The following is a 6,623-nucleotide window of genomic DNA, read 5'->3' on the forward strand; positions in this document are numbered from 1 at the left end:
CCCACTTCATTGATAGGGATTGGAAGTTGCATAAAAGAATACTAAATTTTTGCCCTATCACTAGTCATAAGGGTGAAAATATGGCTAAAGCTATTAGGGATTGTTTGCTTGAATGGAAACTTAGCAGAACAAAATTCCCAAAACATCTTATCAAGCTATTTCATTGTTAATTTTGTTATTCCAAGATGGGTTTAAGTTATTTCTGTGAATTTTAACCTGTGATATAGGTTGGTTATAATTTTTACTAGGTTACCAATTACTTTTGTATGTTTTACGTTATGCGTGATAATAGTAGGGGTGGCAAAATGGTTCAAAGAAAACAGTTAACCACCCATATTATCCACTAAAAAATGGGTTGGATAATGGATTTTTTTAAAATGGATCAAATATGGATAAGAACCATATTATCCATTTAGAAGATGGATAACCAATGAGTCTAACTTTTACATTTGTAAAGCCTCAAATTGGAGGTTACTCAAGTTAGGGAGACTAAGACTTCTTCCAAAAGTGATCATATACAAGAAGTCATGGATAATATGGGTAACCCATATTATCTGCCGATTAATCCGTTTTTTATCCGTATTAAATATGGGTCGGGTCAGATAATTAATCAGTTTTTATTATCCGTTTTCGACCCGAACCATATCCGATCCGACCCGGCCGTTTGCCACTCCTAGATAATAGGTTAGTTACCATTTTTACAAGGTTACGAATTAATGACTATCATACAGATTTACCTATAATAACCTTATAAATGACCTGATTGTATAAATACTTTTTATACTGTCAACAGCGGCGGATCCAAGATTTAAATCCTATGGGTTCAACTTTTAAAGTTTTTAGCATTAAACCCATTATATTTTAAAGCTATGGGTTCATATCTACTATTTTTGTAATTTTAGTGAATTTTTACATATAAAATTTTACTCCTCGTCAAAAGTTATGAGTTCAATTGAACCTATCGGTACTACACTAACCGTCAATGCAACTATAGTGCAAACAAACAAAGTAATAGGATATCTACAAAGCTTAGACTATTTCTTAAAAGTCTAAAACCAAACGATACCTTCAGGGTCACACCCTATTCATTCTGGGCTTTTGGATCCAAGGTGGTTCCAGATCCAGTTAAGGCCCATTTTATAGCATTGAATTCCAATTTACATGCGGTCACTTTGCAGCTGCTTGAAAACTGCTTGAACCACTGCTGCTTTGCTGCCGTCGTCCGCCGTTTGTCTCCGGCAGAGTTATTCGAGTTAAAGGTACACTTCTCTTCTTGCTCCTAAAACTTGCACGTTACTCATTACCCTTCAGTCTCGTTCTCGGCATATCATCGCTTTAAAACCCTATGTTTTAGTTGCTAACAATATTCCCTATGTGATGTTCAAATCTAGCAATATCCGGTAAAACAACTTCTTAGTAATTTATGAGTTAAATTGTAAAAAACAAAAAAAAAAAGAAAAGAATTATTTATGAGTCAATATGACCAAAATTTTGGAAACTATTTTTTTGATAAATGCTGTGTCTGGGCCAGCTTGCGCGCCCCTACTAGTTCCACAAGATACCTGTTACCTCCTACTCCCACCAACAACATGTACCAGGTTACTTTATCCACCAAAGCTTGGACAGAAGAGAGTCTTCATTGGGATTTGAACTAGAGAACTCAGGTTCTCAATTCACGTCATTAATCACTAGGTCAGACCCTTAGTGCTAAAAATTTTGGAAAACTATTTTTCTCCTTATTGTTAGCATGATAGTTGATAAGAGCTTAGAAGAAAAAAAGTAAACAGACATGTGATTCTGGTTTCTATTCTTCTGTCGGTCCGTTCCCTGCATCTATCCCTTTAAAACCCCATGTTTTAGCTGCCGACAATATTCTCTATTTGTCGTTTTAGACTTTTAAGAAATAGTTTAAGCTTTGTAGATATCCTATTACTTACTTTGTTTGCACTATAGTTACATTGACGGTTAGTGTAGTACCGATAGGTTCAATTGAACCCATAACTTTTGACGTGGAGTAAAATTTTATATGTAAAAATTCACTAAAATAGTAGATATGAACCCATAGCTTTAAAATATAATGGGTTTAATGCTAAAAACTTTAAAAGTTGAACCCATAGGATTTAAATCCTGGATCCGCCGCTGTTGACAATATAAAAAGTATTTATACAATCAGGTCATTTATAAGGTTATTATAGGTAAATCTGTATGATAATCATTAATTTGTAAAAATGGTAACTAACCTATTATCTAGGAGTGGCAAACGAGCGGGTCGGATCGGATATGGTTCGGGTCGAAAACGGGTAATGAAAAAACGGATCAATTATCTGACCCGACCCATATTTAATACGGATAAAAAACAGGTTAACCGGCAGATAATATGGGTTACCCATATTATCCATGACTTCTTGTATATGATCACTTTTGGGAGAAGTCTTAGTCTCCCTAACTTGAGTAACCTCCAATTTGAGGCTTTACAAATGTAAAAGTTTGACTCATTGGTTATCCATCTTCTAAATGGATAATATGGTTCTTATCCATATTTGATCCGTTTTAAAAAAATTCATTATCCAACCCATTTTTTAGTGGATAATATGGGTGGTTAACTGTTTTCTTTGAACCATTTTGCCACCCCTACTATTATCACATATAATGTACAATATACAAAATTAATTGGTAACCTAGTAAAAATTATAACCAACCTGTATCACAGGTTAAACTTCACAGAAATAACTTAAACCTATCTTGGAATAACAAAATTAACAATGAAATAGTTTAGTTTGATAAGATGTTTTGGGAATTTTGTTTTGCTAAGTTTCACCTGTGCATAAATGCTCCATTGCATAGCTTGTTTTGGTGAAAATTGTTTTTTTTCCGTTGATTTTTTGTTTGCTTTAGTTGGACAATTAATAAGATGGGTGATTTTTTCTTCTAATCAGGTAGTAAAGATCCATGGATGAAAGTTTATACGATGAATTTGGGAACTATATCGGTCCTGAAATTGAGTCTGATCAGGAAAGTGATAGGGAAGAGGAAGATGAGGAGCTCCCTGAGAGAAGTGATGATGAGAGGGCTGCATCTGATGGCGAGCAACCTGGTGCATCGAATGGATGGCTGGCCACTCAAGAGGATGTTGACATGGATAACCAAGTTGTCCTTGCTGAAGACAAGAAATACTACCCAACAGCCGAAGAGGTTTACGGTGAAGAGGTCGAGACATTGGTGATGGATGAAGATGAACAGCCTCTTGAAATGCCGATAATTAAACCGGTGAAGAATCTCAAGTTTGAACTTGGGGTAAAGGATTCGTCCACCTATGTTTCGACTCAATTTCTCTTAGGTCTGATGTTGAACCCAGCATTGGTTCGAAATGTTGCTTTAGTGGGACACGTGTATCACGGGATGACTTTGTTTATGGATATGCTGGTGGAGCAAACCCACCATATATCTACTTTTGATCAGAATAGTGAGAAGCATATGAGGTATACAGACACAAGAATAGATGAGCAAGAAAGGAGGATATCAATTAAGTCTGTCCCTATGTCACTCGTCCTGGAAGACAGCAATTCAAAGTCTTACCTCTGCAACATTATGGATGCTCCTGGTCATGTCAACTTCTCGGATGAGATGACAGCTGCTTTGAGACTTTCTGATGGTGCAGTTTTGATTGTTGATGCTGTTGAAGGAGTGATGGTAATTTCCTTCTTATTTCTACGATTAATCCACTTGCAGACATACAGGACGGGTGATTATCTCTCCGTCTTGATGTAAGCTGCTAAAGCTCTGTGTGTTTTCTGGGAAGCTTTGCAGTTTAAGCAGATGTATTATCAAAATATTGGGGCTCATACGGGGGATGGGTGGGGTTTAAGTTGGATTCGACTTAAGTCAGGTAGACGTAGCTGGGTGGGGCAGTTGTGTCGTTTCTTCTTTCGATTTATTTTTTGAAAGCTGTATTCCTATCATTGAGCTCTATTTGGACTTTATCTTGTATATGCGCACTGGATAGGTAGATCACTTACAATTGTTGCTTGTGTCATGGGTGACAGGTAAATACAGAACGGGCCATTCGGCATGCGATTCAAGAACGTATTCCTATTGTTCTTGTGATTAACAAGGTATCTTGCCTATACATAAAACTAGTGAAAAATATTAAGTGTCTTCAATGTTGAGATACAGTTATTTTCCTCTAATAATTTTTGTTGTCCTTTTAGGTTGAACAGACTGATAACTGAGCTTAAATTGCCTCCAAAGGATGCTACTTCAAATTAAAGCACATAATGAAGCTGTCAACAATCAAGTTACAGCTTGCCTCGTCCATAGCTGAAATGCACAAGTATTCGATCCTGCGTTAGGGAATGTCTGCTTTGCAACAACAGCAGGTGGTCGTTCACACTGCAGTCATTTGCCAAACTGTATGTTAAGCTTCATGGAGTTGCATTTGATGCCAACAAGTTTGCTTCGCGGCTTTGGGGGGACTTCTACTTTGATCCTGACACAAGAAGTTTCAAAAGAAAAACACCTGCAAGTGGGTCGAAAGATCTTTTGTGCAGTTCGTTCTTGAACCTCTTTACAAAATCTATAGCCAAGTGATTGGAGAGCACAAGAAGAGTGTTGAAAGGCAACCCTGGCAGAACTTGGTTGTGACGCTTGGCAATGCAGCTTACCGCCTAAATGTTAGGCCCTCTTCTGAGGCTGGCTTGTAGTGCTGTTTTTGGCACTGCCACTGGCTTTACTGACATGGTGGTTCATCACATTCCTTCTGCTAAAAGCTGCTGCAGCTGAGGAAAGTGGAGCACATATAACACGGTCCAAGGATTCAGCAATTTACAAAGCAATGGAAAATTGTGACTCCGCTGGCCCTTTGATGGTTAATGTGACCAAGCTGTATCCCAAATCGGATTGGTAGTGTTTTGATGCTTTCGGTAGGGTTTACAGCGGGGAAATAATGGCAGGGCAGACAGTACGCGTTTTGGAGAGGGCTATTCACCTGAGGATGAAGAGGATATGACTGTTAAAGAAGTCACAAAGCTGTGGGTATATCAAGCTCGATACAGGATACCCATAAGTAAGGCTCCTCCAGGTGCTTGGGTGTTGATTGAAGGAGTGGATGCTTCAATCATGAAAACTGCTACTCTTTGTAACTCGGAATTTGGCGAGGATGTGTACATATTCCGGCCCCTTCAGTTCAATACTCTTCCCGTGGTGAAAACAGCAACTGAGCCTTTGAATCCTAGCGAGTTGCCCAAAATGGTGGAGGGGCTTAGGAAAATCAGCAAGAGTTATCCTCTTGCAATCACAAAGGTTGAAGAGTCTGGTGAACACACAATATTGGGTACTGGTGAATTGTACCTAGATTCCATAATGAAGGACCTTAGGGGCTTTACTCCGAGGTGGAAGTGAAGGTGCTTTTATAACTCTCTCTTCATACATTCACCTTTGTCAGTTCTCTCCTTGTTTCAGGACAAATCCAAACTTTATTGACATTAAGGATTCATTTGTTAAACTTGACTGATCTCGAGGTGCATTTTCGTTTGTGTGTGCAATATTCAGGTGGCTGATCCAGTTGTTTCATTCTGCGAACTGTAGTGGAGTCCGTTTCAATGAAATGTTTTGCTGAAACACCTAATAAGAAAAATAAAATCACCATGGTGAGACAGTCTGTTAATTTTTTGATATGTGCAAGCTGAGAAAATTGTTTCCCTCCTTGCTCACTTATATTGCGTGTAGATTGCGGAACCATTAGAGAGAGGACTTGCTGAGGACATCGGGAAACAGTGTTGTAAGCATAGATTGGCCTAGAAAGAAACTTGTGACTTTTTTCACAAACCAAATATGACTGGGATCTGCTTCTGCACGATCTATTTGGGCATTTGGACCTGATAAGCAGGTCAGGGTTGCATCGGCTTAGATGCTTTACCACTTGGTTATTTTGAACATTTTCTAATGGATTGCTTCTATTGTTTAGTTGAACATAAGTTTTCCGTTTTGACACTTCAAATGTATTTGCAGGGACCTAACATCTTATTGGATGATACACTCTCCAGTGAAGTGGACAAGAGCTTGTTGAATGCTGTTAAAGATTCTATTGTTCAGGGGTAACTTGATCTTAGTTTTATGCTTTCTTTCCTTTGTGAGATATTGGACTAACAAAATTTTAACAGGTTTCAATGGGGAGCTCGGGAAGGACCCCTATGTGTATGAGCCCATTAGAAATGTTAAATTCAAAATAGTTGAGTGCAAAGATTGCACTTTGAGCCACTTAATCGTGGAACAGGTCAGATTATTCCAACTGCACGACGTGTAGCCTACTCTTCTTTCCTTATGGCGACACCCAGGCTTATGGAACCTGTGTATTATGTGGAGGTATAACCCGTGGTATCTGAAGTTAGTTCTTTTTTTTTGGGGTATCGTTTTGGAGCACACGTTTGGTGAATGCATTTATGATAAACTGTTTATTATGTTCTTCAGATTCATCATAGTAAGAAAGAAAGCGAAACGGGGTTTAGAACTGGACCTATAAGCTGTACAAAACACATTATTTTACCTATTAGAGCTGCTAAGCTATACCCATTTATATTATGTAAAAAAAATTAATAGTGAAAACTGTCATGACAGGATATTAGTAA

The 6,623-nt window shown here is 38.1% G+C and overlaps 1 pseudogene across 1 annotated transcript in view; it reads left to right on the plus strand.

Moving 5' to 3' along the window:
• The window catches only part of LOC109223324, a 7,057-nt pseudogene continuing 1,480 nt past the window's right edge, over positions 1,047-6,623 (plus strand). Inside the window, exons 1-8 of the transcript XR_002067549.1 lie at positions 1,047-1,259; positions 2,937-3,690; positions 4,044-4,113; positions 4,211-5,399; positions 5,548-5,645; positions 5,725-5,884; positions 6,007-6,092; positions 6,159-6,360. The product of XR_002067549.1 is annotated as a 110 kDa U5 small nuclear ribonucleoprotein component CLO-like (transcript). The remainder of the gene's footprint in view (positions 1,260-2,936; positions 3,691-4,043; positions 4,114-4,210; positions 5,400-5,547; positions 5,646-5,724; positions 5,885-6,006; positions 6,093-6,158; positions 6,361-6,623) is intronic.

The sequence above is a fragment of the Nicotiana attenuata genome, chromosome 3 (assembly GCF_001879085.1).
Source record: "Nicotiana attenuata strain UT chromosome 3, NIATTr2, whole genome shotgun sequence".
NCBI lineage: Eukaryota > Viridiplantae > Streptophyta > Magnoliopsida > Solanales > Solanaceae > Nicotiana > Nicotiana attenuata.